Source organism: Rhipicephalus microplus, chromosome 2 (assembly GCF_043290135.1).
Source record: "Rhipicephalus microplus isolate Deutch F79 chromosome 2, USDA_Rmic, whole genome shotgun sequence".
Lineage (NCBI taxonomy): Eukaryota > Metazoa > Arthropoda > Arachnida > Ixodida > Ixodidae > Rhipicephalus > Rhipicephalus microplus.
In genome coordinates, this window is record NC_134701.1 from 91,966,384 (window position 1) to 91,987,094 (window position 20,711).

General features: G+C 50.3%; 60 non-coding genes across 60 annotated transcripts; all 60 read right to left on the reverse strand.

The window, feature by feature from the left end:
- Positions 1-57: 57 nt before the first annotated feature.
- On the reverse strand, positions 58-128 carry TRNAG-GCC (transfer RNA glycine (anticodon GCC)). The gene has a single exon. It is a non-coding gene; the product is annotated as a tRNA-Gly (tRNA).
- A 217-nt stretch (positions 129-345) lies between these two features.
- On the reverse strand, positions 346-416 carry TRNAG-GCC (transfer RNA glycine (anticodon GCC)). The gene has a single exon. It is a non-coding gene; the product is annotated as a tRNA-Gly (tRNA).
- Positions 417-778: 362 nt separating this feature from the next.
- Positions 779-849, reverse strand: TRNAG-GCC (transfer RNA glycine (anticodon GCC)). The gene has a single exon. It is a non-coding gene; the product is annotated as a tRNA-Gly (tRNA).
- Positions 850-1,067: 218 nt separating this feature from the next.
- Positions 1,068-1,138, reverse strand: TRNAG-GCC (transfer RNA glycine (anticodon GCC)). Its single transcript has one exon. It is a non-coding gene; the product is annotated as a tRNA-Gly (tRNA).
- Positions 1,139-1,788: 650 nt separating this feature from the next.
- Positions 1,789-1,859, reverse strand: TRNAG-GCC (transfer RNA glycine (anticodon GCC)). The gene has a single exon. It is a non-coding gene; the product is annotated as a tRNA-Gly (tRNA).
- Positions 1,860-1,932: 73 nt separating this feature from the next.
- On the reverse strand, positions 1,933-2,003 carry TRNAG-GCC (transfer RNA glycine (anticodon GCC)). The gene has a single exon. It is a non-coding gene; the product is annotated as a tRNA-Gly (tRNA).
- Positions 2,004-2,076: 73 nt separating this feature from the next.
- On the reverse strand, positions 2,077-2,147 carry TRNAG-GCC (transfer RNA glycine (anticodon GCC)). Its single transcript has one exon. It is a non-coding gene; the product is annotated as a tRNA-Gly (tRNA).
- A 506-nt stretch (positions 2,148-2,653) lies between these two features.
- TRNAG-GCC (transfer RNA glycine (anticodon GCC)) lies at positions 2,654-2,724 on the reverse strand. Its single transcript has one exon. It is a non-coding gene; the product is annotated as a tRNA-Gly (tRNA).
- A 73-nt stretch (positions 2,725-2,797) lies between these two features.
- TRNAG-GCC (transfer RNA glycine (anticodon GCC)) lies at positions 2,798-2,868 on the reverse strand. The gene has a single exon. It is a non-coding gene; the product is annotated as a tRNA-Gly (tRNA).
- Positions 2,869-3,084: 216 nt separating this feature from the next.
- On the reverse strand, positions 3,085-3,156 carry TRNAG-GCC (transfer RNA glycine (anticodon GCC)). The gene has a single exon. It is a non-coding gene; the product is annotated as a tRNA-Gly (tRNA).
- Positions 3,157-3,806: 650 nt separating this feature from the next.
- On the reverse strand, positions 3,807-3,877 carry TRNAG-GCC (transfer RNA glycine (anticodon GCC)). The gene has a single exon. It is a non-coding gene; the product is annotated as a tRNA-Gly (tRNA).
- A 73-nt stretch (positions 3,878-3,950) lies between these two features.
- Positions 3,951-4,021, reverse strand: TRNAG-GCC (transfer RNA glycine (anticodon GCC)). The gene has a single exon. It is a non-coding gene; the product is annotated as a tRNA-Gly (tRNA).
- Positions 4,022-4,094: 73 nt separating this feature from the next.
- On the reverse strand, positions 4,095-4,165 carry TRNAG-GCC (transfer RNA glycine (anticodon GCC)). The gene has a single exon. It is a non-coding gene; the product is annotated as a tRNA-Gly (tRNA).
- Positions 4,166-4,525: 360 nt separating this feature from the next.
- On the reverse strand, positions 4,526-4,596 carry TRNAG-GCC (transfer RNA glycine (anticodon GCC)). Its single transcript has one exon. It is a non-coding gene; the product is annotated as a tRNA-Gly (tRNA).
- Positions 4,597-4,813: 217 nt separating this feature from the next.
- TRNAG-GCC (transfer RNA glycine (anticodon GCC)) lies at positions 4,814-4,884 on the reverse strand. Its single transcript has one exon. It is a non-coding gene; the product is annotated as a tRNA-Gly (tRNA).
- Positions 4,885-5,101: 217 nt separating this feature from the next.
- Positions 5,102-5,172, reverse strand: TRNAG-GCC (transfer RNA glycine (anticodon GCC)). The gene has a single exon. It is a non-coding gene; the product is annotated as a tRNA-Gly (tRNA).
- Positions 5,173-5,390: 218 nt separating this feature from the next.
- Positions 5,391-5,461, reverse strand: TRNAG-GCC (transfer RNA glycine (anticodon GCC)). The gene has a single exon. It is a non-coding gene; the product is annotated as a tRNA-Gly (tRNA).
- A 505-nt stretch (positions 5,462-5,966) lies between these two features.
- On the reverse strand, positions 5,967-6,037 carry TRNAG-GCC (transfer RNA glycine (anticodon GCC)). Its single transcript has one exon. It is a non-coding gene; the product is annotated as a tRNA-Gly (tRNA).
- Positions 6,038-6,110: 73 nt separating this feature from the next.
- On the reverse strand, positions 6,111-6,181 carry TRNAG-GCC (transfer RNA glycine (anticodon GCC)). Its single transcript has one exon. It is a non-coding gene; the product is annotated as a tRNA-Gly (tRNA).
- Positions 6,182-6,254: 73 nt separating this feature from the next.
- TRNAG-GCC (transfer RNA glycine (anticodon GCC)) lies at positions 6,255-6,325 on the reverse strand. Its single transcript has one exon. It is a non-coding gene; the product is annotated as a tRNA-Gly (tRNA).
- A 362-nt stretch (positions 6,326-6,687) lies between these two features.
- On the reverse strand, positions 6,688-6,758 carry TRNAG-GCC (transfer RNA glycine (anticodon GCC)). The gene has a single exon. It is a non-coding gene; the product is annotated as a tRNA-Gly (tRNA).
- A 73-nt stretch (positions 6,759-6,831) lies between these two features.
- Positions 6,832-6,902, reverse strand: TRNAG-GCC (transfer RNA glycine (anticodon GCC)). Its single transcript has one exon. It is a non-coding gene; the product is annotated as a tRNA-Gly (tRNA).
- Positions 6,903-7,264: 362 nt separating this feature from the next.
- Positions 7,265-7,335, reverse strand: TRNAS-GCU (transfer RNA serine (anticodon GCU)). Its single transcript has one exon. It is a non-coding gene; the product is annotated as a tRNA-Ser (tRNA).
- A 361-nt stretch (positions 7,336-7,696) lies between these two features.
- On the reverse strand, positions 7,697-7,767 carry TRNAD-GUC (transfer RNA aspartic acid (anticodon GUC)). Its single transcript has one exon. It is a non-coding gene; the product is annotated as a tRNA-Asp (tRNA).
- A 217-nt stretch (positions 7,768-7,984) lies between these two features.
- Positions 7,985-8,055, reverse strand: TRNAG-GCC (transfer RNA glycine (anticodon GCC)). The gene has a single exon. It is a non-coding gene; the product is annotated as a tRNA-Gly (tRNA).
- A 73-nt stretch (positions 8,056-8,128) lies between these two features.
- On the reverse strand, positions 8,129-8,199 carry TRNAG-GCC (transfer RNA glycine (anticodon GCC)). The gene has a single exon. It is a non-coding gene; the product is annotated as a tRNA-Gly (tRNA).
- A 73-nt stretch (positions 8,200-8,272) lies between these two features.
- Positions 8,273-8,343, reverse strand: TRNAG-GCC (transfer RNA glycine (anticodon GCC)). Its single transcript has one exon. It is a non-coding gene; the product is annotated as a tRNA-Gly (tRNA).
- A 361-nt stretch (positions 8,344-8,704) lies between these two features.
- TRNAG-GCC (transfer RNA glycine (anticodon GCC)) lies at positions 8,705-8,775 on the reverse strand. Its single transcript has one exon. It is a non-coding gene; the product is annotated as a tRNA-Gly (tRNA).
- Positions 8,776-8,992: 217 nt separating this feature from the next.
- Positions 8,993-9,063, reverse strand: TRNAG-GCC (transfer RNA glycine (anticodon GCC)). Its single transcript has one exon. It is a non-coding gene; the product is annotated as a tRNA-Gly (tRNA).
- Positions 9,064-9,280: 217 nt separating this feature from the next.
- On the reverse strand, positions 9,281-9,351 carry TRNAG-GCC (transfer RNA glycine (anticodon GCC)). The gene has a single exon. It is a non-coding gene; the product is annotated as a tRNA-Gly (tRNA).
- A 218-nt stretch (positions 9,352-9,569) lies between these two features.
- Positions 9,570-9,640, reverse strand: TRNAG-GCC (transfer RNA glycine (anticodon GCC)). Its single transcript has one exon. It is a non-coding gene; the product is annotated as a tRNA-Gly (tRNA).
- A 505-nt stretch (positions 9,641-10,145) lies between these two features.
- Positions 10,146-10,216, reverse strand: TRNAG-GCC (transfer RNA glycine (anticodon GCC)). Its single transcript has one exon. It is a non-coding gene; the product is annotated as a tRNA-Gly (tRNA).
- A 73-nt stretch (positions 10,217-10,289) lies between these two features.
- TRNAG-GCC (transfer RNA glycine (anticodon GCC)) lies at positions 10,290-10,360 on the reverse strand. The gene has a single exon. It is a non-coding gene; the product is annotated as a tRNA-Gly (tRNA).
- A 73-nt stretch (positions 10,361-10,433) lies between these two features.
- Positions 10,434-10,504, reverse strand: TRNAG-GCC (transfer RNA glycine (anticodon GCC)). Its single transcript has one exon. It is a non-coding gene; the product is annotated as a tRNA-Gly (tRNA).
- A 362-nt stretch (positions 10,505-10,866) lies between these two features.
- On the reverse strand, positions 10,867-10,937 carry TRNAG-GCC (transfer RNA glycine (anticodon GCC)). Its single transcript has one exon. It is a non-coding gene; the product is annotated as a tRNA-Gly (tRNA).
- Positions 10,938-11,010: 73 nt separating this feature from the next.
- TRNAG-GCC (transfer RNA glycine (anticodon GCC)) lies at positions 11,011-11,081 on the reverse strand. Its single transcript has one exon. It is a non-coding gene; the product is annotated as a tRNA-Gly (tRNA).
- A 505-nt stretch (positions 11,082-11,586) lies between these two features.
- On the reverse strand, positions 11,587-11,657 carry TRNAG-GCC (transfer RNA glycine (anticodon GCC)). The gene has a single exon. It is a non-coding gene; the product is annotated as a tRNA-Gly (tRNA).
- A 217-nt stretch (positions 11,658-11,874) lies between these two features.
- On the reverse strand, positions 11,875-11,945 carry TRNAG-GCC (transfer RNA glycine (anticodon GCC)). The gene has a single exon. It is a non-coding gene; the product is annotated as a tRNA-Gly (tRNA).
- Positions 11,946-12,162: 217 nt separating this feature from the next.
- Positions 12,163-12,233, reverse strand: TRNAG-GCC (transfer RNA glycine (anticodon GCC)). The gene has a single exon. It is a non-coding gene; the product is annotated as a tRNA-Gly (tRNA).
- A 218-nt stretch (positions 12,234-12,451) lies between these two features.
- On the reverse strand, positions 12,452-12,522 carry TRNAG-GCC (transfer RNA glycine (anticodon GCC)). Its single transcript has one exon. It is a non-coding gene; the product is annotated as a tRNA-Gly (tRNA).
- A 505-nt stretch (positions 12,523-13,027) lies between these two features.
- Positions 13,028-13,098, reverse strand: TRNAG-GCC (transfer RNA glycine (anticodon GCC)). The gene has a single exon. It is a non-coding gene; the product is annotated as a tRNA-Gly (tRNA).
- Positions 13,099-13,171: 73 nt separating this feature from the next.
- TRNAG-GCC (transfer RNA glycine (anticodon GCC)) lies at positions 13,172-13,242 on the reverse strand. Its single transcript has one exon. It is a non-coding gene; the product is annotated as a tRNA-Gly (tRNA).
- Positions 13,243-13,315: 73 nt separating this feature from the next.
- Positions 13,316-13,386, reverse strand: TRNAG-GCC (transfer RNA glycine (anticodon GCC)). Its single transcript has one exon. It is a non-coding gene; the product is annotated as a tRNA-Gly (tRNA).
- Positions 13,387-13,748: 362 nt separating this feature from the next.
- Positions 13,749-13,819, reverse strand: TRNAG-GCC (transfer RNA glycine (anticodon GCC)). The gene has a single exon. It is a non-coding gene; the product is annotated as a tRNA-Gly (tRNA).
- Positions 13,820-13,892: 73 nt separating this feature from the next.
- On the reverse strand, positions 13,893-13,963 carry TRNAG-GCC (transfer RNA glycine (anticodon GCC)). The gene has a single exon. It is a non-coding gene; the product is annotated as a tRNA-Gly (tRNA).
- A 362-nt stretch (positions 13,964-14,325) lies between these two features.
- On the reverse strand, positions 14,326-14,396 carry TRNAS-GCU (transfer RNA serine (anticodon GCU)). Its single transcript has one exon. It is a non-coding gene; the product is annotated as a tRNA-Ser (tRNA).
- A 361-nt stretch (positions 14,397-14,757) lies between these two features.
- TRNAD-GUC (transfer RNA aspartic acid (anticodon GUC)) lies at positions 14,758-14,828 on the reverse strand. Its single transcript has one exon. It is a non-coding gene; the product is annotated as a tRNA-Asp (tRNA).
- A 217-nt stretch (positions 14,829-15,045) lies between these two features.
- TRNAG-GCC (transfer RNA glycine (anticodon GCC)) lies at positions 15,046-15,116 on the reverse strand. Its single transcript has one exon. It is a non-coding gene; the product is annotated as a tRNA-Gly (tRNA).
- A 73-nt stretch (positions 15,117-15,189) lies between these two features.
- On the reverse strand, positions 15,190-15,260 carry TRNAG-GCC (transfer RNA glycine (anticodon GCC)). The gene has a single exon. It is a non-coding gene; the product is annotated as a tRNA-Gly (tRNA).
- A 73-nt stretch (positions 15,261-15,333) lies between these two features.
- Positions 15,334-15,404, reverse strand: TRNAG-GCC (transfer RNA glycine (anticodon GCC)). Its single transcript has one exon. It is a non-coding gene; the product is annotated as a tRNA-Gly (tRNA).
- A 361-nt stretch (positions 15,405-15,765) lies between these two features.
- On the reverse strand, positions 15,766-15,836 carry TRNAG-GCC (transfer RNA glycine (anticodon GCC)). The gene has a single exon. It is a non-coding gene; the product is annotated as a tRNA-Gly (tRNA).
- Positions 15,837-16,053: 217 nt separating this feature from the next.
- TRNAG-GCC (transfer RNA glycine (anticodon GCC)) lies at positions 16,054-16,124 on the reverse strand. The gene has a single exon. It is a non-coding gene; the product is annotated as a tRNA-Gly (tRNA).
- Positions 16,125-16,777: 653 nt separating this feature from the next.
- Positions 16,778-16,848, reverse strand: TRNAG-GCC (transfer RNA glycine (anticodon GCC)). Its single transcript has one exon. It is a non-coding gene; the product is annotated as a tRNA-Gly (tRNA).
- A 73-nt stretch (positions 16,849-16,921) lies between these two features.
- On the reverse strand, positions 16,922-16,992 carry TRNAG-GCC (transfer RNA glycine (anticodon GCC)). The gene has a single exon. It is a non-coding gene; the product is annotated as a tRNA-Gly (tRNA).
- Positions 16,993-17,065: 73 nt separating this feature from the next.
- TRNAG-GCC (transfer RNA glycine (anticodon GCC)) lies at positions 17,066-17,136 on the reverse strand. Its single transcript has one exon. It is a non-coding gene; the product is annotated as a tRNA-Gly (tRNA).
- A 217-nt stretch (positions 17,137-17,353) lies between these two features.
- TRNAG-GCC (transfer RNA glycine (anticodon GCC)) lies at positions 17,354-17,424 on the reverse strand. Its single transcript has one exon. It is a non-coding gene; the product is annotated as a tRNA-Gly (tRNA).
- Positions 17,425-17,497: 73 nt separating this feature from the next.
- TRNAG-GCC (transfer RNA glycine (anticodon GCC)) lies at positions 17,498-17,568 on the reverse strand. Its single transcript has one exon. It is a non-coding gene; the product is annotated as a tRNA-Gly (tRNA).
- Positions 17,569-17,641: 73 nt separating this feature from the next.
- TRNAG-GCC (transfer RNA glycine (anticodon GCC)) lies at positions 17,642-17,712 on the reverse strand. The gene has a single exon. It is a non-coding gene; the product is annotated as a tRNA-Gly (tRNA).
- A 1,945-nt stretch (positions 17,713-19,657) lies between these two features.
- On the reverse strand, positions 19,658-19,728 carry TRNAG-GCC (transfer RNA glycine (anticodon GCC)). Its single transcript has one exon. It is a non-coding gene; the product is annotated as a tRNA-Gly (tRNA).
- Positions 19,729-20,088: 360 nt separating this feature from the next.
- TRNAG-GCC (transfer RNA glycine (anticodon GCC)) lies at positions 20,089-20,159 on the reverse strand. Its single transcript has one exon. It is a non-coding gene; the product is annotated as a tRNA-Gly (tRNA).
- Between the last annotated feature and the right edge of the window lie 552 nt (positions 20,160-20,711).

Sequence of the window (20,711 nt, forward strand, 5' to 3'; positions counted from 1 at the left end):
CATTCTTGACATGCAATACTGCGGAATAGCACTCAGGTACTTTTCTAAAATAAACGATGCGTCGGCCGGGAATCGAACCCGGATCACCCGCGTGGCAGGCGAGTATTCTACAACTGAACCACCGACGCCGTTTGCTTACTCCGGCATTCATGGCATGTAATATTGCGTAACAGCACGCGTGAGCTTTTCTAAAAGTAACAATGCTTCGGCAGCGATTTAAACACAGGCAACCCGCGTGGCAGGCGAGTATTCTACCAGTGAACCACCGACGGCATTTGCTTATTCCTGCATTCATGGCATGCAATATTGCGAAACAGCACGCGTGAGCTTTTCTAAAAATAACGATGCGTCAGCCGGGAATCGAACCCGCGTCACCCGTGTGGCAGGCGAGTATTCTACCACTGAACCACCGACGCCATTTGCTTTCTCCTGCTTTCATGGCATGCATATATAGCGTAACAACACGCGTGAGCTTTTCTAAAAATAACGATGCGTCAGCCGGGAATAGAACCCGGGTCACCCGCGTGGCAGGCGAGTATTTTACCACAGTACCACCGACGCCATTTGCTTACTCCGGCATTCATGGCATGCAATATTGCGTAACAGCACGCGTGAGCTTTTATAAAAATAGCGATGCGTCGGCCCGGATTCGAGCCCAGGTCAACCGCGTGGCAGGCGAGTATTCTACCACTGAACAACCGACACCACTTGCTTACTCCTGCATTATTGACATGCAATATTGCGTAACAGCACGCGTGAGCGTTTCTAAAAATAACGATGCGTCAGCCGGGAATCGAACCCGGGTCACCCCCGTGGCAGGCGAGTGTTCTACCACTGAACCACCGACGCCCTTTGCTTGCTCCTGCGTTCGGGGCATACATATATAGCGTAAGAACACGCGTGAGCTTTTTTAAAGATAACGATGCTTCGGCCGTGAATTGAACCCGGGTCACCCGTGTGGCAGGCGAGCATTCTACTACTGAACGACCGACGCCATTTGTTTTCTCCGGCATTCATAACATGCAATATTGCGTAACAGCACGTGTGAGCTTTTCAAAAAGTAACAATGCTTCGGCAGTGAATCGAACCCGGGTCACCCGCGTGGCAGGCGAGTATTCTACCACTGAACCACCGACGCCATTTGCTTACTCCTTCATTTGTGGCATTGAATATTGCGTAACAGCACGTGGGAACTTTTCTAAAGATAACGATGCGTCGGCCGAGAATCGAACTTGGGTCACCCGCGTGGCAGGCGAGTATTCTACCACATAGGCACCGACGCAATTCGCTTGCTCCTGCATTCTTGGCATGCATATATAGCGTAACAGCACGCGTGAGCTTTTCTGAAAATAACGATGCGTCAGCCGGGAATCGAACCCGGGTCACCCGCGTAGCAGGCGAGAATTTAGCACTGAACCACCGACGCCATTTGCTTACTCCTGCATTTGAGGCATGCAATATTGCGTAACAACACGCGTGAGCTTTTCTAACAATAACGATGCGTCGGATGAGAATCGTACCTGGGTCACCCGCGTGGCAGGCGAGTATTCTACCACTGAAGCACCGACGCAATTCGCTTGCTGCTGCATTCATGGCATGCATATATAGCGTAACAGCATGCATGAGCTTTTCTAAAAATAACAATGCGTCGGCCGGGAATCAAACCCGGGTCACCCGCGCAGCAGGTGAGTAATCTATCACTGAACCACCAACGCCATTTGCTTACTCCTGCATTCATGACATGCAATATTGCGGAATAGCACGCAGGTACTTTTCTAAAATAAACGATGCGTCGGCCGGGAATCGAAACCGGGTCACCCGCGTGGCAGGCGAGTATTCTACTACTGAACCACCGACGCCATTTGCTTACTCCTGCATTCATGGCATGCAATATTGTGTAACAGCATGCGTGAGCGTTTACAAAAATAACGATGCGTCGGCCGGGAATCGAATCCGGGTCACCCGCGTGGCAGGCGAGTATTCTACCACTGAACCACCGACGCCATTTGCTTACTCCTACATTCATGGCATGCAATATTGTATAAAAGCATGCGTGAGCTTTTACAAAATTAACGATGCGTCGGCCGGGAATCGAACCCGGGTCGCCCGCGTGGCAGACGAGTATTCTACCACTGAACCACCAACGCCATTTGCTTACTCCTGCATTCTTGACATGCATATATAGCGTAACAACACGCGTGAGCTTTTTTAAAGATAACGATGAGTCGGCCGTGAATTGAACCCGGGTCACCCGTGTGGCAGGCGAGTATTCTACCACTGAACCACCGATGCCATTTGTATTCTCGGGCATTCATGACATGCAATATTGCGTAACAGCACGTGTGAGCTTTTCAAAAAGTAACAATGCTTTGGCACGGAATCAAGTCCTGGTCACCCGCGTGGCAGGCGAGTATTCCACCACTGAACCACCGACGCCATTTCCTTACTCCTGCATTCATGGCATGCAATATTGCGTAACAGCACGCGTGAGCTTTTCTCAAAATAACGATGCTTCAGCCAGGAATCGAACACTTGTCATCCGCGTGGCAGTCGAGTATTTTGCCACTGAACCACCGATGCCAATCGCTTACTCCTGCATTCATGGCATGCAATATTGCGTAGCAGCACGTGTGAGCTTTTCAAAAAGTAACAATACTTCGGCAGGGAATCGAACCCGGGATACCCGCGTGGCAGGCGAGTATTCTACCACTGAACCACCGACGCCATTTGCTTACTCCTGCATTCGTGGCATTGAAAATTGCATAACAGCACGCGTGAGCTTTTCTAAAGATAACGATGCGTCAGCCGAGAATCGAACTTGGGTCACCCGCGTGGCAGGCGAGTATTCTACCACTGAAGCACCGACGCAATTTGCTTGCTCCTGCATTCATGGCATGCATATATAGCGTAACAGCACGCATGAGCTTTTCGAAATATAACAATGCATCGGCCGGGAATCGAACCTGGGTCACCCGCGTGGCAGCCGAGTATTCTACCACTGAACCACACCGCCAGTTGCTTACTCCTGCATTCATGACATGTAATTATTCGTAACAACACGTCTGAGCTTCTTCAAAAATAACAAGTCGTCGGCTGGGAATCGAACCCGGGTCACCCGCGCGGCAGGCGAGTATTCTACCACTGAACCACCAACGCCATCGGCTGGCTTCTGCATTCATGGCATGCATATATAGCGTAACAGCATGCATGAGCTTTTCTAAAAATAACAATGCGTCGGCCGGGAATCAAACCCGGGTCACCCGCGCAGCAGGTGAGTATTCTATCACTGAACAACCAACGCCATTTGCTTACTCCTGCATTCATGACATGCAATATTGCGGAATAGTACGCAGGAACGTTTCTAAAATAAACGATGCTTCAGCCGGGAATCGAACCCGGATCACCCGCGTGGCAGGCGAGTATTTCACAACTGAACCACCGACGCCGTTTGCTTACTCCGGCATTCATGGCAAGCAATATTGCGTAAAAGCACGTGTGAGCTTTTCTAAAAGTAACAATGCTTCGGCCGCGATTTAAACACAGGTAACCCGCGTGGCAGGCGAGCATTCTACCACTGAACCACCGACGCCAATTGCTTACTCCTGCATTCATGGCATGCATATATAGCGTAAGAACACGCGTGAGCTTTTTAAAAATAACGATACGTCGGCCGTGAATTGAACCCGGGTCACCCGTGTGGCAGGCGAGCATTCTACCACTGAACGACTGACGCCATTTGCTTTCTCCGGCATGCATAACATGCAATATTGCGTAACAGCACGTGTGAGCTTTTCAAAAAGTAACAATGCTTCGGCAGGGAATCGAACCCGGGTCACCCGCGTGGCAGGCGAGTATTCTACCACTGAACCACCGACGCCATTTGCTTACTCCTGCATTCGTGGCATTGAATATTGCGTAACAGCACGCGTGAGCTTTTCTAAAGATAACGATGCGTCGGCCGAGAATCGAACTTGGGTCACCCGCGTGGCAGGCGAGTATTCTACCACTGAAGCACCGACGCAATTTGCTTGCTCCTGCATTCATGGCATGCAATATTGTGTACCAGCATGCGTGAGCTTTTACAAAAATAACGATGCGTCGGCCGGGAATCGAACCCGGTTCGCCCGCGTGGCAGACGAGTATTCTACCACTGAACCACCAACGCCATTTGCTTCCTCCTGCATTCTTGACATGCAATATTTTGGAATAGCACGCAGGAACGTTTTTAAAATAAACGATGCGTCGGCCGGGAATCGAACCAGGGTCACCAGTGTGGCAGGCGAGCATTCAACCACTGAACCACCGACGCCATTTGTTTACTGTGGCATTCATGACAGGCAATATTGCGTAACAGCAGGTGTGAGCTTTTCTAAAAGTAGCAATGCTTCGGCAGGGAATAGAACCCGGGTAACCCGCGTGGCAGGCGAGTATTCTACTACTGAACCACCAACGCCATCTGCTTGCTCCTGCATTCTTGACATGCAATATTGCGGAATAGCACTAGGTACTTTTCTAAAATAAACGATGCGTCGGCCGGGAATCGAACCCGGGTCACCCGCGTGGCAGGCGAGTATTCTACCACTGAACCATCGACGCCATTTGCTTACTCCTGCATTCATGGCATGCAATATTGTGTAACAGCATGCGTGACCTTTTACAAAAATAACGATGCGTCGGCAGGGAATCGAACCCGTGTCGCCCGCGTGGCAGACGAGTACTCTACCACTGAACCACCAAGGCCATTTGCTTACTCCTGCATTCTTGACATGCAATATTGTGGAATAGCATGCAGGAACTTTTTTACAATAAAAGATGCGTCGGCCGGGAATCGAACCCGGATCACCCGCGTGGCAGGCGAGTATTCTACAACTGAACCACCGACGCCGTTTGCTTACTCCGGCATTCATGGCATGTAATATTGCGTAACAGCACGCGTGAGCTTTTCTAAAAGTAACAATGCTTCGGCAGCGATTTAAACACAGGCAACCCGCGTGGCAGGCGAGTATTCTACCAGTGAACCACCGACGGCATTTGCTTATTCCTGCATTCATGGCATGCAATATTTCGAATCAGCACGCGTGAGCTTTTCTAAAAATAACGATGCGTCAGCCGGGAATCGAACCCGGGTCACCCGTGTGGCAGGCGAGTATTCTACCACTGAACCACCCACGCCATTTGCTTTCTCCTGCTTTCATGGCATGCATATATAGCGTAACAACACGCGTGAGCTTTTCTAAAAATAACGATGCGTCAGCCAGGAATAGAACCCGGGTCACCCGTGTGGCAGGCGAGCATTCTACCACTGAACGACCGACGCCATTTGTTTTCTCCGGCATTCATAACATGCAATATTGCGTAACAGCACGTGTGAGCTTTTCAAAAAGTAACAATGCTTCGGCAGGGAATCGAACCCGGGTCACCCGCGTGGCAGGCGAGTATTCTACCACTGAACCACCGACGCCATTTGCTTACTCCTTCATTTGTGGCATTGAATATTGCGTAACAGCACGCGGGAACTTTTCTAAAGATAACGATGCGTCGGCCGAGAATCGAACTTGGGTCACCCGCGTGGCAGGCGAGTATTCTACCACATAGGCACCGACGCAATTCGCTTGCTCCTGCATTCTTGGCATGCATATATAGCGTAACAGCACGCGTGAGCTTTTCTGAAAATAACGATGCGTCAGCCGGGAATCGAACCCGGGTCACCCGCGTAGCAGGCGAGAATTTAGCACTGAACCACCGACGCCATTCGCTTACTCCTGCATTTGAGGCATGCAATATTGCGTAACAACACGCGTGAGCTTTTCTAACAATAACGATGCGTCGGCCGAGAATCGTACCTGGGTCACCCGCGTGGCAGGCGAGTATTCTACCACTGAAGCACCGACGCAATTCGCTTGCTGCTGCATTCATGACATGCAATATTGCGGAATAGCACGCAGGTACTTTTCTAAAATAAACGATGCGTCGGCCGGGAATCGAAACCGGGTCACCCGCGTGGCAGGCGAGTATTCTACTACTGAAGCACCGACGCCATTTGCTTACTCCTGCATTCTTGGCATGCAATATTGTGTAACAGCATGCGTGAGCTTTTACAAAAATAACGATGCGTCGGCCGGGAATCGAATCCGGGTCACCCGCGTGGCAGGCGAGTATTCTACCACTGAACCACCGACGCCATTTGCTTACTCCTACATTCATGGCATGCAATATTGTATAAAAGCATGCGTGAGCTTTTACAAAATTAACGATGCGTCGGCCGGGAATCGAACCCGGGTCGCCCGCGTGGCGGACGAGTATTCTACCACTGAACCACCAACGCCATTTGCTTACTCCTGCATTCTTGACATGCATATATAGCGTAACAACACGCGTGAGCTTTTTTAAAGATAACGATGGGTCGGCCGTGAATTGAACCCGGGTCACCCGTGTGGCAGGCGAGTATTCTACCACTGAACCACCGATGCCATTTCTATTCTCCGGCATTCATGACATGCAATATTGCGTAACAGCACGTGTGAGCTTTTCAAAAAGTAACAATGCTTTGGCACGGAATCAAGTCCTGGTCACCCGCGTGGCAGGCGAGTATTCCACCACTGAACCACCGACGCCATTTCCTTACTCCTGCATTCATGGCATGCAATATTGCGTAGCAGCACGTGTGAGCTTTTCAAAAAGTAACAATACTTCGGCAGGGAATCGAACCCGGGATACCCGCGTGGCAGGCGAGTATTCTACCACTGAACCACCGACGCCATTTGCTTACTCCTGCATTCGTGGCATTGAAAATTGCATAACAGCACGCGTGAGCTTTTCTAAAGATAACGATGCGTCAGCCGAGAATCGAACTTGGGTCACCCGCGTGGCAGGCGAGTATTCTACCACTGAAGCACCGACGCAATTTGCTTGCTCCTGCATTCATGGCATGCATATATAGCGTAACAGCACGCATGAGCTTTTCGAAATATAACAATGCATCGGCCGGGAATCGAACCTGGGTCACCCGCGTGGCAGCCGAGTATTCTACCACGGAACCACACCGCCAGTTGCTTACTCCTACATTCATGACATGTAATTATTCGTAACAACACGTCTGAGCTTCTTCAAAAATAACAAGTCGTCGGCTGGGAATCGAACCCGGGTCACCCGCGCGGCAGGCGAGTATTCTACCACTGAACCATCAACGCCATCTGCTGGCTTCTGCATTCATGGCATGCATATATAGCGTAAGAGCATGCATGAGCTTTTCTAAAAATAACAATGCGTCGGCCGGGAATCAAACCCGGGTCACCCGCGCAGCAGGTGAGTATTCTATCACTGAACCACCAACGCCATTTGCTTACTCCTGCATTCATGACATGCAATATTGCGGAATAGTACGCAGGAACGTTTCTAAAATAAACGATGCTTCGGCCGGGAATCGAACCCGGATCACCCGCGTGGCAGGCGAGTATTTCACAACTGAACCACCGACGCCGTTTGCTTACTCCGGCATTCATGGCAAGCAGTATTGCGTAAAAGCACGTGTGAGCTTTTCTAAAAGTAACAATGCTTCGGCCGCGATTTAAACACAGGTAACCCGCGTGGCAGGCGAGTATTCTACCACTGAACCACCGACGCCAATTGCTTACTCCTGCATTCATGGCATGCAATACTGCGGAACAGCACGCGTGAGCGTTTCTAAAAATAACGATGCGTCAGCCGGGAATCGAACCCGGGTCACCCGAGTGACAGGCGAGTATTCTACCACTGAACCACCGACGCCATTTGCTTGCTCCTGCGTTCATGTCATGCATATATAGCGTAAGAACACGCGTGAGCTTTTTAAAAATAACGATACGTCGGCCGTGAATTGAACCCGGGTCACCCGTGTGGCAGGCGAGCATTCTACCACTGAACTACTGACGCCATTTGTTTTCTCCGGCATGCATAACATGCAATATTGCGTAACAGCACGTGTGAGCTTTTCAAAAAGTAACAATGCTTCGGCAGGGAATCGAACCCGGGTCACCCGCGTGGCAGGCGAGTATTCTACCACTGAACCACCGACGCCATTTGCTTACTCCTGCATTCGTGGCATTGAATATTGCGTAACAGCACGCGTGAGCTTTTCTAAAGATAACGATGCGTCGGCCGAGAATCGAACTTGGGTCACCCGCGTGGCAGGCGAGTATTCTACCACTGAAGCACCGACGCAATTTGCTTGCTCCTGCATTCATGGCATGCAATATTGTGTACCAGCATGCGTGAGCTTTTACAAAAATTACGATGCGTCGGCCGGGAATCGAACCCGGTTCGCCCGCGTGGCAGACGAGTATTCTACCACTGAACCACCAACGCCATTTGCTTCCTCCTGCATTCTTGACATGCAATATTTTGGAATAGCACGCAGGAACGTTTTTAAAATAAACGATGCGTCGGCCGGGAATCGAACCAGGGTCACCAGTGTGGCAGGCGAGCATTCAACCACTGAACCACCGACGCCATTTGTTTACTGTGGCATTCATGACATGCAATATTGCGTAACAGCAGGTGTGAGCTTTTCTAGAAGTAGCAATGCTTCGGCAGGGAATAGAACCCGGGTCACCCGCGTGGCAGGCGAGTATTCTACTACTGAACCACCAACGCCATCTGCTTGCTCCTGCATTCTTGACATGCAATATTGCGGAATAGCACTCAGGTACTTTTCTAAAATAAACGATGCGTCGGCCGGGAATCGAACCCGGGTCACCCGCATGGCAGGCGAGTATTCTACCACTGAACCATCGACGCCATTTGCTTACTCCTGCATTCATGGCATGCAATATTGTGTAACAGCATGCGTGAGCTTTTACAAAAATAACGATGCGTCGGCAGGGAATCGAACCCGGGTCGCCCGCGTGGCAGACGAGTACTCTACCACTGAACCACCAAGGCCATTTGCTTACTCCTGCATTCTTGACATGCAATATTGTGGAATAGCATGCAGGAACTTTTTTACAATAAAAGATGCGTCGGCCGGGAATCGAACCCGGATCACCCGCGTGGCAGGCGAGTATTCTACAACTGAACCACCGACGCCGTTTGCTTACTCCGGCATTCATGGCATGTAATATTGCGTAACAGCACGCGTGAGCTTTTCTAAAAGTAACAATGCTTCGGCAGCGATTTAAACACAGGCAACCCGCGTGGCAGGCGAGTATTCTACCAGTGAACCACCGACGGCATTTGCTTATTCCTGCATTCATGGCATGCAATATTTCGAATCAGCACGCGTGAGCTTTTCTAAAAATAACGATGCGTCAGCCGGGAATCGAACCCGGGTCACCCGTGTGGCAGGCGAGTATTCTACCACTGAACCACCCACGCCATTTGCTTTCTCCTGCTTTCATGGCATGCATATATAGCGTAACAACACGCGTGAGCTTTTCTAAAAATAACGATGCGTCAGCCAGGAATAGAACCCGGGTCACCCGTGTGGCAGGCGAGCATTCTACCACTGAACGACCGACGCCATTTGTTTTCTCCGGCATTCATAACATGCAATATTGCGTAACAGCACGTGTGAGCTTTTCAAAAAGTAACAATGCTTCGGCAGGGAATCGAACCCGGGTCACCCGCGTGGCAGGCGAGTATTCTACCACTGAACCACCGACGCCATTTGCTTACTCCTTCATTTGTGGCATTGAATATTGCGTAACAGCACGCGGGAACTTTTCTAAAGATAACGATGCGTCGGCCGAGAATCGAACTTGGGTCACCCGCGTGGCAGGCGAGTATTCTACCACATAGGCACCGACGCAATTCGCTTGCTCCTGCATTCTTGGCATGCATATATAGCGTAACAGCACGCGTGAGCTTTTCTGAAAATAACGATGCGTCAGCCGGGAATCGAACCCGGGTCACCCGCGTAGCAGGCGAGAATTTAGCACTGAACCACCGACGCCATTCGCTTACTCCTGCATTTGAGGCATGCAATATTGCGTAACAACACGCGTGAGCTTTTCTAACAATAACGATGCGTCGGCCGAGAATCGTACCTGGGTCACCCGCGTGGCAGGCGAGTATTCTACCACTGAAGCACCGACGCAATTCGCTTGCTGCTGCATTCATGACATGCAATATTGCGGAATAGCACGCAGGTACTTTTCTAAAATAAACGATGCGTCGGCCGGGAATCGAAACCGGGTCACCCGCGTGGCAGGCGAGTATTCTACTACTGAAGCACCGACGCCATTTGCTTACTCCTGCATTCTTGGCATGCAATATTGTGTAACAGCATGCGTGAGCTTTTACAAAAATAACGATGCGTCGGCCGGGAATCGAATCCGGGTCACCCGCGTGGCAGGCGAGTATTCTACCACTGAACCACCGACGCCATTTGCTTACTCCTACATTCATGGCATGCAATATTGTATAAAAGCATGCGTGAGCTTTTACAAAATTAACGATGCGTCGGCCGGGAATCGAACCCGGGTCGCCCGCGTGGCGGACGAGTATTCTACCACTGAACCACCAACGCCATTTGCTTACTCCTGCATTCTTGACATGCATATATAGCGTAACAACACGCGTGAGCTTTTTTAAAGATAACGATGGGTCGGCCGTGAATTGAACCCGGGTCACCCGTGTGGCAGGCGAGTATTCTACCACTGAACCACCGATGCCATTTCTATTCTCCGGCATTCATGACATGCAATATTGCGTAACAGCACGTGTGAGCTTTTCAAAAAGTAACAATGCTTTGGCACGGAATCAAGTCCTGGTCACCCGCGTGGCAGGCGAGTATTCCACCACTGAACCACCGACGCCATTTCCTTACTCCTGCATTCATGGCATGCAATATTGCGTAGCAGCACGTGTGAGCTTTTCAAAAAGTAACAATACTTCGGCAGGGAATCGAACCCGGGATACCCGCGTGGCAGGCGAGTATTCTACCACTGAACCACCGACGCCATTTGCTTACTCCTGCATTCGTGGCATTGAAAATTGCATAACAGCACGCGTGAGCTTTTCTAAAGATAACGATGCGTCAGCCGAGAATCGAACTTGGGTCACCCGCGTGGCAGGCGAGTATTCTACCACTGAAGCACCGACGCAATTTGCTTGCTCCTGCATTCATGGCATGCATATATAGCGTAACAGCACGCATGAGCTTTTCGAAATATAACAATGCATCGGCCGGGAATCGAACCTGGGTCACCCGCGTGGCAGCCGAGTATTCTACCACGGAACCACACCGCCAGTTGCTTACTCCTACATTCATGACATGTAATATTTTGGAATAGCACGCAGGAACGTTTTTAAAATAAACGATGCGTCGGCCGGGAATCGAACCAGGGTCACCAGTGTGGCAGGCGAGCATTCAACCACTGAACCACCGACGCCATTTGTTTACTGTGGCATTCATGACATGCAATATTGCGTAACAGCAGGTGTGAGCTTTTCTAGAAGTAGCAATGCTTCGGCAGGGAATAGAACCCGGGTCACCCGCGTGGCAGGCGAGTATTCTACTACTGAACCACCAACGCCATCTGCTTGCTCCTGCATTCTTGACATGCAATATTGCGGAATAGCACTCAGGTACTTTTCTAAAATAAACGATGCGTCGGCCGGGAATCGAACCCGGGTCACCCGCATGGCAGGCGAGTATTCTACCACTGAACCATCGACGCCATTTGCTTACTCCTGCATTCATGGCATGCAATATTGTGTAACAGCATGCGTGAGCTTTTACAAAAATAACGATGCGTCGGCAGGGAATCGAACCCGGGTCGCCCGCGTGGCAGACGAGTACTCTACCACTGAACCACCAAGGCCATTTGCTTACTCCTGCATTCTTGACATGCAATATTGTGGAATAGCATGCAGGAACTTTTTTACAATAAAAGATGCGTCGGCCGGGAATCGAACCCGGATCACCCGCGTGGCAGGCGAGTATTCTACAACTGAACCACCGACGCCGTTTGCTTACTCCGGCATTCATGGCATGTAATATTGCGTAACAGCACGCGTGAGCTTTTCTAAAAGTAACAATGCTTCGGCAGCGATTTAAACACAGGCAACCCGCGTGGCAGGCGAGTATTCTACCAGTGAACCACCGACGGCATTTGCTTATTCCTGCATTCATGGCATGCAATATTTCGAATCAGCACGCGTGAGCTTTTCTAAAAATAACGATGCGTCAGCCGGGAATCGAACCCGGGTCACCCGTGTGGCAGGCGAGTATTCTACCACTGAACCACCCACGCCATTTGCTTTCTCCTGCTTTCATGGCATGCATATATAGCGTAACAACACGCGTGAGCTTTTCTAAAAATAACGATGCGTCAGCCAGGAATAGAACCCGGGTCACCCGTGTGGCAGGCGAGCATTCTACCACTGAACGACCGACGCCATTTGTTTTCTCCGGCATTCATAACATGCAATATTGCGTAACAGCACGTGTGAGCTTTTCAAAAAGTAACAATGCTTCGGCAGGGAATCGAACCCGGGTCACCCGCGTGGCAGGCGAGTATTCTACCACTGAACCACCGACGCCATTTGCTTACTCCTTCATTTGTGGCATTGAATATTGCGTAACAGCACGCGGGAACTTTTCTAAAGATAACGATGCGTCGGCCGAGAATCGAACTTGGGTCACCCGCGTGGCAGGCGAGTATTCTACCACATAGGCACCGACGCAATTCGCTTGCTCCTGCATTCTTGGCATGCATATATAGCGTAACAGCACGCGTGAGCTTTTCTTAAAATAACGATGCGTCAGCCGGGAATCGAACCCGGGTCACCCGCGTAGCAGGCGAGAATTTAGCACTGAACCACCGACGCCATTCGCTTACTCCTGCATTTGAGGCATGCAATATTGCGTAACAACACGCGTGAGCTTTTCTAACAATAACGATGCGTCGGCCGAGAATCGTACCTGGGTCACCCGCGTGGCAGGCGAGTATTCTACCACTGAAGCACCGACGCAATTCGCTTGCTGCTGCATTCATGACATGCAATATTGCGGAATAGCACGCAGGTACTTTTCTAAAATAAACGATGCGTCGGCCGGGAATCGAAACCGGGTCACCCGCGTGGCAGGCGAGTATTCTACTACTGAAGCACCGACGCCATTTGCTTACTCCTGCATTCTTGGCATGCAATATTGTGTAACAGCATGCGTGAGCTTTTACAAAAATAACGATGCGTCGGCCGGGAATCGAATCCGGGTCACCCGCGTGGCAGGCGAGTATTCTACCACTGAACCACCGACGCCATTTGCTTACTCCTACATTCATGGCATGCAATATTGTATAAAAGCATGCGTGAGCTTTTACAAAATTAACGATGCGTCGGCCGGGAATCGAACCCGGGTCGCCCGCGTGGCGGACGAGTATTCTACCACTGAACCACCAACGCCATTTGCTTACTCCTGCATTCTTGACATGCATATATAGCGTAACAACACGCGTGAGCTTTTTTAAAGATAACGATGGGTCGGCCGTGAATTGAACCCGGGTCACCCGTGTGGCAGGCGAGTATTCTACCACTGAACCACCGATGCCATTTCTATTCTCCGGCATTCATGACATGCAATATTGCGTAACAGCACGTGTGAGCTTTTCAAAAAGTAACAATGCTTTGGCACGGAATCAAGTCCTGGTCACCCGCGTGGCAGGCGAGTATTCCACCACTGAACCACCGACGCCATTTCCTTACTCCTGCATTCATGGCATGCAATATTGCGTAGCAGCACGTGTGAGCTTTTCAAAAAGTAACAATACTTCGGCAGGGAATCGAACCCGGGATACCCGCGTGGCAGGCGAGTATTCTACCACTGAACCACCGACGCCATTTGCTTACTCCTGCATTCGTGGCATTGAAAATTGCATAACAGCACGCGTGAGCTTTTCTAAAGATAACGATGCGTCAGCCGAGAATCGAACTTGGGTCACCCGCGTGGCAGGCGAGTATTCTACCACTGAAGCACCGACGCAATTTGCTTGCTCCTGCATTCATGGCATGCATATATAGCGTAACAGCACGCATGAGCTTTTCGAAATATAACAATGCATCGGCCGGGAATCGAACCTGGGTCACCCGCGTGGCAGCCGAGTATTCTACCACGGAACCACACCGCCAGTTGCTTACTCCTACATTCATGACATGTAATTATTCGTAACAACACGTCTGAGCTTCTTCAAAAATAACAAGTCGTCGGCTGGGAATCAAACCCGGGTCACCCGCGCGGCAGGCGAGTATTCTACCACTGAACCATCAACGCCATCTGCTGGCTTCTGCATTCATGGCATGCATATATAGCGTAAGAGCATGCATGAGCTTTTCTAAAAATAACAATGCGTCGGCCGGGAATCAAACCCGGGTCACCCGCGCAGCAGGTGAGTATTCTATCACTGAACCACCAACGCCATTTGCTTACTCCTGCATTCATGACATGCAATATTGCGGAATAGTACGCAGGAACGTTTCTAAAATAAACGATGCTTCGGCCGGGAATCGAACCCGGATCACCCGCGTGGCAGGCGAGTATTTCACAACTGAACCACCGACGCCGTTTGCTTACTCCGGCATTCATGGCAAGCAGTATTGCGTAAAAGCACGTGTGAGCTTTTCTAAAAGTAACAATGCTTCGGCCGCGATTTAAACACAGGTAACCCGCGTGGCAGGCGAGTATTCTACCACTGAACCACCGACGCCAATTGCTTACTCCTGCATTCATGGCATGCAATACTGCGGAACAGCACGCGTGAGCGTTTCTAAAAATAACGATGCGTCAGCCGGGAATCGAACCCGGGTCACCCGAGTGACAGGCGAGTATTCTACCACTGAACCACCGACGCCATTTGCTTGCTCCTGCGTTCATGTCATGCATATATAGCGTAAGAACACGCGTGAGCTTTTTAAAAATAACGATACGTCGGCCGTGAATTGAACCCGGGTCACCCGTGTGGCAGGCGAGCATTCTACCACTGAACGACTGACGCCATTTGTTTTCTCCGGCATGCATAACATGCAATATTGCGTAACAGCACGTGTGAGCTTTTCAAAAAGTAACAATGCTTCGGCAGGGAATCGAACCCGGGTCACCCGCGTGGCAGGCGAGTATTCTACCACTGAACCACCGACGCCATTTGCTTACTCCTGCATTCGTGGCATTGAATATTGCGTAACAGCACGCGTGAGCTTTTCTAAAGATAACGATGCGTCGGCCGAGAATCGAACTTGGGTCACCCGCGTGGCAGGCGAGTATTCTACCACTGAAGCACCGACGCAATTTGCTTGCTCCTGCATTCATGGCATGCAATATTGTGTACCAGCATGCGTGAGCTTTTACAAAAATAACGATGCGTCGGCCGGGAATCGAACCCGGTTCGCCCGCGTGGCAGACGAGTATTCTACCACTGAACCACCAACGCCATTTGCTTCCTCCTGCATTCTTGACATGCAATATTTTGGAATAGCACGCAGGAACGTTTTTAAAATAAACGATGCGTCGGCCGGGAATCGAACCAGGGTCACCAGTGTGGCAGGCGAGCATTCAACCACTGAACCACCGACGCCATTTGTTTACTGTGGCATTCATGACATGCAATATTGCGTAACAGCAGGTGTGAGCTTTTCTAAAAGTAGCAATGCTTCGGCAGGGAATAGAACCCGGGTCACCCGCGTGGCAGGCGAGTATTCTACTACTGAACCACCAACGCCATCTGCTTGCTCCTGCATTCTTGACATGCAATATTGCGGAATAGCACTCAGGTACTTTTCTAAAATAAACGATGCGTCGGCCGGGAATCGAACCCGGGTCACCCGCGTGGCAGGCGAGTATTCTACCACTGAACCATCGACGCCATTTGCTTACTCCTGCATTCATGGCATGCAATATTGTGTAACAGCATGCGTGAGCTTTTACAAAAATAACGATGCGTCGGCAGGGAATCGAACCCGGGTCGCCCGCGTGGCAGACGAGTACTCTACCACTGAACCACCAAGGCCATTTGCTTACTCCTGCATTCTTGACATGCAATATTGTGGAATAGCATGCAGGAACTTTTTTACAATAAAAGATGCGTCGGCCGGGAATCGAACCCGGGTCACCCGTGTGGCAGGCGAGTATTCTACCACTGAAACACCGACGCCATTTGCTTTCTCCTGCTTTAATGGCATGCATATATGGCGTAACAACACGCGTGAGCTTTTTTAAAGATAACGATGCGTCGGCCGTGAATTGAACCCGGGTCACCCGTGCGGCAGGCAAGTATTCTACCACTGAACCACCGATGCCATTTGTATTCTCCGGCATTCACGACATGCAATATTGCGTAACAGCATGTGTGAGCTTTTCAAAAAGTAACAATGCTTTGGCACGGAATCAAACCCGGGTCACCCGCGTGGCAGGCGAATATTCCACCACTGAACCACCGACGCCATTTGCTTACTCCTGCAGTCATGGCATGCAATATTGCGTAACAGCACGCGTGAGCTTTTCTCAAAATAGAGATGCTTTAGCCAGGAATCGAACACGTATCACCCGCGTGGCACGCGAGTATTCTACCACAGAACCACCGACGCCATTTGCTTGCTCCTGCATTATTGACATGCGATATTGCAGAAAGGCACGCAAGAAAATTTAAAAAAAAAACACGATGTTTCGGCAGGGAATCGAACCCAGTTCAGCCGCGTGGCAGGCGAGTTTTTTTACCACTGAACCATCGACGCCAATTGCTTACTCCTGCATTCATTGCATGCAATATTGTGTAACAGCACGCGTGAGCGTTTCTAAAAATAACGATTTGTCAGCCGGGAATCGAACCCGGGTCACCCGCGTGGCAGGCGAGTATTCTACCACTGAACCACTGACGCCATTTGCTTGCTCCTACATTCATGGCATGCAATATTGTGTAACAGCATGCGTGAGCTTTTACAAAAATAACGATGCGTCGGCCGGGAATCGAACCCGGGTCGCCCGCGTGGCAGACGAGTATTCTACCACTGAACCACCAACGCCATTTGCTTCCTCCTGCATTCTTGACATGCAATATTGTGGAATAGCACACAGGAACGTTTTTAAAATAAACGATGCGTCGGCCGGGAATCGAACCAGGGTCACCAGTGTGGCAGGCGAGCATTCTACCACTGAACCACCGACGCCATTTGTTTACTGTGGCATTCATGACATGCATTATTGCGTAACAGCACGTGTGAGCGTTTCTAAATGTAGCAATGCTTCGGCAGGGAATAGAACGCGGGTCACCGGCGTGGCAGGCGAGTATTCTACTACTTAACCACCAATGCCATCTGCTTGCTCCTGCATTCTTGACATGCAATATTGCGGAATAGCACTCAGGTACTTTTCTAAAATAAACGATGCGTCGGCCGGGAATTGAACCCGGGTCACCAGCGTGGCAGGCGAGTATTCTACCACTGAACCACCGACGCCATTTTCTTACTCCTGCATTCATGGCATGCAATATTGTGTAACAGCATGCGTGAGCTTTTATAAAAATAACGATGCATCGGCTGGGAATCGAACCCGGGTCACCCGCGTGGCAGGCGAGTATTCTACCACTGAACCACCAACGCCATTTGCTTCCTCCTGCATTCTTGACATGTAATATTGTGGAATAGCACGCAGGAACGTTTTTAAAATAAACGATGCGTCGGCCGGGAATCGAACCAGGGTCACCAGTGTGGCAGGCGAGCATTCTACCACTGAACCACCGACGCCATTTGTTTACTGTAGCATTCACGACATGCAATATTGCGTAACAGCACGTGTGAGCTTTTCAAAAAGTAACACTGCTTTGGCACGGAATCAAACCCGGGTCACCCGCGAGGCAGGCGAATATTCCACCACTGAACCACCAACGCCATTTGCTTACTCCTGCATTTGTGGCATGCAATATTGCGTAACAACACGCGTGAGCTTTTCTAACAATAACGATGCGTCGGCCTAGAATCGTACCTGGGTCACCCGCGTGGCAGGCGAGTATCTACCACTGAAGCACCGACGCAATTGGCTTGCTCCTGCATTCATGGCATGCATATATAGCGTAACAGCACGCGTTAGCTTTTCGAAAAATAACGATGCGTCTGCTGGGAATCGAACCCGGGTCACCCGCGTGGCAGGCGAGTATTGTACCACTGAACCACCGCTGCCATTTTTGTGCTCCTGCATTCATGGCATGCACATATAGCGTAACATCACCCGTGAGTTTTCTAAATATAACAATGTGTCAGCCGGGAATCAAACCCGGGTCATCCGCGCAGCAGGCGAGTATTCTACCACTGAACCAGCAACGCCATCTGCTTGCTCCTGCATTCATGGCATGTATATATAGCGTAAAAGCACGCGTTAGCTTTTCTAAAAATAACGATGCTTCAGCCAGGAATCGAATTAGGGTTACCCGCGTGGCAGGCGAGTATTCTTCCACGGAACTACTGACGCCATTTGCTTGTTCCTGCACTCATGACATGCAATATTGCGGAATAGTACGCAGGAACTTTTCAAAAATAAACGTTGCTTCGGCCGGGAATCGAACCCGGATCAGCCGCGTGGCAGGCGAGTATTCTGACACTGAACCACCGACGCCATTTGCTTACTCCAGCTTTCATGGCATGCAATATTGCGTATCAGCACGCTCGAGCTTTTCTAAAAGTAACAATGCTTCGGCAGCGATTTAAACACAGGTAATCCACGTGGCAGGCGAGTATTCTACCACTGAACCACCGACGCCATTTGCTTACTCCTGCATTCATGGCGTGCAATATTGCGAATAAGCACGCCTTAGTTCTTCTAGAAATAACGATGCGTCAGCCGGGAATCGAGCCCGGGTCACCCGTGTGGCAGGCGAGTTTTATACCACTGAACCACCGACGCCTTTGCTTTCTCCTGCTTTCATGGCATGCATATATAGCGTAACAACACGCGTGAGCTTTTTTAAAGATAACGATGGGTCGGCCGTGAATTGAACCCGGGTCACCCGTGTGGCAGGCGAGTATTCTACCACTGAACCACCGATGCCATTTGTATTCTCCGGCATTCATGACATGCAATATTGCGTAACAGCACGTGTGAGCTTTTCAAAAAGTAACAATGCTTTGGCACGGAATCAAACCCGGGTCACCCGCGTGGCAGGCGAGTATTCCACCACCGAACCACCGACGCCCTTTGCTTACTCCTGCATTCATGGCATGCAATATTACGTAACAGCATGCGTGAGCTTTTCTCAAAATAACGATGCTTCAGCCAGGAATCGAACACGTGTCATCCGCGTGGCAGTCGAGTATTTTACCACTGAACCACCGACGCCATTTGCTTACTCCGGCATTCATGGCATGCAATATTGCGTAACAGCACGCGTGAGCTTTTATAAAATAGCGACGCGTCGGCCCGGAATTGAGCCCAGGTCAACCGCGTGGCAGGCGAGTATTCTACCACTGAACAACCGACACCATTTGCTTACTCCTGCATTATTGAAATGCGATATTGCGGAAAGGCACGCAAGAAAATTTTTAAAAAACACGATGTTTCGGCAGGGAATCGAACCCGGGTCAGCCGCGTGGCAGGCGAGTATTTTACCACTGAACCACCGACGCCAATCGCTTACTCCTGCATTCATGGCATGCAATATTGCGTAACAGCACGCGTGAGCGTTTCTAAAAATAACGATGCGTCAGCCGGGAATCGAACCCGGGTCACCCGCGTGGCAGGCGAGTATTCTACCACTGAACCACCGACGCCATTCTTGCTCGTGCGTTCATCGCATGCATATATAGCGTAAAAACACGCGTGAGCTTTCTTAAAAATAACGATGCGTCGGCCGTGAATTGAACTCGGGTCACCCGTGTGGCAGGCGAGCATTCTACCACTGAACGACCGACGCCATTTGTTTCCTCCGGCATTTATGACATGCAATATTGCGTAACAGCACCTGTGAGCTTTTCAAAAAGTAACAATGCTTCTGCAGGGAATCGAACTCAGGATACCCGCGTGGCAGGCGAGTATTCTACCACTGAACCACCAACGCCAGTTGCTTACTCCTGCATTCATGACATGCAATTATTCGAAACAACACGTCTGAGCTTCTTCAAAAATAACAATGCGTTGGCCGGGAATCGAACCCGGGTCACCCGCGCGGCAGGCGAGTATTCTACCACTAAACCACCAACGCCATCTGCTTGCTCCGGCATTCATGGAATGCATATATAGTGTAACAGCATGCATGAGCTTTCCTAAAAATAACAATGCGTCGGCCGGGAATCAAACCCCCGTCACCAGCGCAGCAGGTGAGTAATCTATCACTGAACCACCAACGCTTCTTGCTTACTCCTGCATTCATGACATGCAATATTGTGGAATAGCACGCAGGTATTTTTCTAAAATAAACGATGCGTCGGCCGGGAATCGAACTAGTGTCACCAGTGTGGCAGGCGAGCATTGTACCACTGAACCACCGACGCCATTTGCTTCATTGGCATTCATGACATGCAATATTGCGTAACAGCACGTGTGAGCGTTTCTAAATGTAGCAATGCTTCGGCAGGGAATGGAATCCGGGTCACCCGCGTGGCAGGCGAGTATTCCACCACTGAACCACCAACGCCAGTTGCTTACTCCTGCATTCATGACATGCAATTATTCGTAACAGCATGCATGAGCTTTTCTAAAAATAACAATGCGTCGGCCGAAAATCAAACCCGGGTCACCCGCGCAGCAGGTGAGT